This window comes from Myotis brandtii, unplaced genomic scaffold, assembly GCF_000412655.1.
Source record: "Myotis brandtii unplaced genomic scaffold, ASM41265v1 scaffold1270, whole genome shotgun sequence".
Classification (NCBI taxonomy): Eukaryota; Metazoa; Chordata; class Mammalia; order Chiroptera; family Vespertilionidae; genus Myotis; species Myotis brandtii.
Genome location: NW_005354465.1, coordinates 5,315 through 7,754, shown reverse-complemented (window position 1 = coordinate 7,754; position 2,440 = coordinate 5,315).

The following is a 2,440-nucleotide window of genomic DNA, read 5'->3' as shown; positions in this document are numbered from 1 at the left end:
AGGTTACCCCGAGACCAACGCATCCAACGGTAAATTCATGAAATAATGTTTGCCTTAAAGGCTAAAGGAAGTTCACTTCACCCCCGGCACTTCCTTCACAGCATAAATATCCTGCACCCAATTGATTCCTAAAACGACTTAATTACGGTGTCAGCTCTAAGGAAAGGTTTCTTTATTCAACGGAGACTTCCTGAGAGCCTGGCTGCTGGGGGATGCCCAGCGCGGGAGGGTCCCCTGGACTTGGGCGGAACAGGAGTTTGTCCTGCTCATCAGGAAAACACTAGACCGTTGGCCTAGCATGAGACACATTTGAGGACAAATAAAAATAAATTGGTTGCAGAAAGACTAAGGCAATGAAAACAGAAAATTCAACCCACATGCCCGCTGTCGGTTTCAGCCCACAGAGGACCGCAGCGACGACGCTGCCACCCTGTGGCGGAGCGGGGCAATGAGGGTCTCACAACCGAATGGGGTGTCACCCCGCGCGGGTGGGGGGTGTATTCTGAACCGAGGCTGGCGCTGGCTGCTCAGGTGATCAGACGAGGAGTTTGGCTATTCTCTTAATATTGGACTGAAATGTATTATTAGCACAATCCATGGCTCTAAAGCAACAGCCTTCAACGGCCCTGGCTGGTAGCTCAGCTAAGGTTAGAGCGTCGTGCTGACAGGCTAGGGTTGCCGGTTGGATCCCGTCCCACACAATAATCAGGGGGACCCGGGGAAGCAAGAGGCTGCAGATTCCGAATGCACAACTGAGTGGAACAACGACTCGTGCTCTCTCTGTCTCTCCCCCTCTTCCTCTCTCTCTAAAATCAATCAATAGAAATAAAAATAAAATAAAACTAAAGTCTTCAAGAACATGGCAAGTAGTTTCAAACCTCAGGTGTTTTGGGTTTGCCACCAACTGAGAAACAAACTGTCTTGAAGAAAATGACTTTTTCAGGTTCTTGGCATCGCTAACACTGTCTCTGTAGGGGAACTGTGAATTGCACTGGGAGAATTGCAAATATAGTCGCCAGAAGAAGAGGGTTGGCAACTTCAGCATCAATAGAAATTCAATGGTTAAGACTGATGCCGACGACGATCAGAAGCATGGATGATTCTTAACAAAACAGCATCACTTTGTCCTAAAATACAAGGAAAAACAACACCTGGATGTTTGGGGAAGATAAAGAACTTCACAAAAGAGGTCAGCGGAAGCTGAAGACATGGTTCACAGGTACATGATTAAAGCTAGGAAACTAATTAATTTTGAGTTTCCATAAATACTATGTATAGACCCCACCCCCCTGAACTTCCTGTGCCATAAAAAAAGGCAGAAGATGCCAAGTACGTCAGTGGTGCTGTGCTGGTAGTCCCAGTCTGTCCCCATTTTTATACTTTTTAAAAGCAAGAACCTAACTATCACTGGTGATCATGTCCTAAAGGACTGGATTGATGAGTAAAGAATGGAAGTGTGGTCTAGGTATCATGGGGGTGGGGTGAGCAGTGTTAAGAAATCTGGTTGCTTAGTTTAGGATTAGTTTCAGGTTCATATGACTCAGGTGAATGTGTTTCCATGATCTGTAATTCTGGGAGATCTCGGTAGCCTGGTTCATCCTTACGTTCGTATCAAAGAAGCCTTTAAAGCAGTGGGTCTCAACCTTGGCTGCACATTAGAATCACCTGGGAATCTTTTTAAAATCCTGATTTCTGGGCCTCATCCTCCGGAAATTCTGTTTCTTTGTTACTAATGTTGTAAATACTAGTATGCTGGTGTTCAACAGGAACACAGTTAATACTACTAGAAATGTAAAAAGAAAAGTAGAAAAAATTATAAGGATCAACCATTAGTATTCAGTAAAATGTTTTTACTGTATGCATGAGCAAGGCATTGGAAGTCCTCCAAATTTATATCTTTTTTTTTTTTTGCTTTATACTGAAATATTTACTTGTCTAAGCAGCAGTCTTTTGGAGAGTTACATTTATCTCATCTCCCATTTGGGTTCTTGTGGATTTATGTCTACACACACAAACACACATCAGAAACTGTTACTGTCGATTTAGTTGGGGCTCAGGAAGGACTGAATATAAGCATGTGTTTAATTTGTTATCTTTACCCTGAACTCCTACTTGTCTTTTAATTTAATGGTGTTGATCTTTTCCCTTATGATTTATATTTTTTAACAATTTAAAATTGATTTTTAGAGAGAGAGGAAGGAAGAGGGAGAGAGAGAGAAACATTGATGTGAGAGCAAAACATTGATCAGCTGCCTCCTGCATGCCCACTACTAGGGATCAAACCTGAAACCCAGGCATGTGGCCTGACCAGGAATCAAACTAGCAATCTTTCGTTGCATGGGACGACTCCAACCAACTGAGCCACACTGGCCAGGGCTTTTCCCTTATGATTTATGTTTTATGGTTTTATGTCTTGTTTAAGAAGTTCTTTTCTACCTCA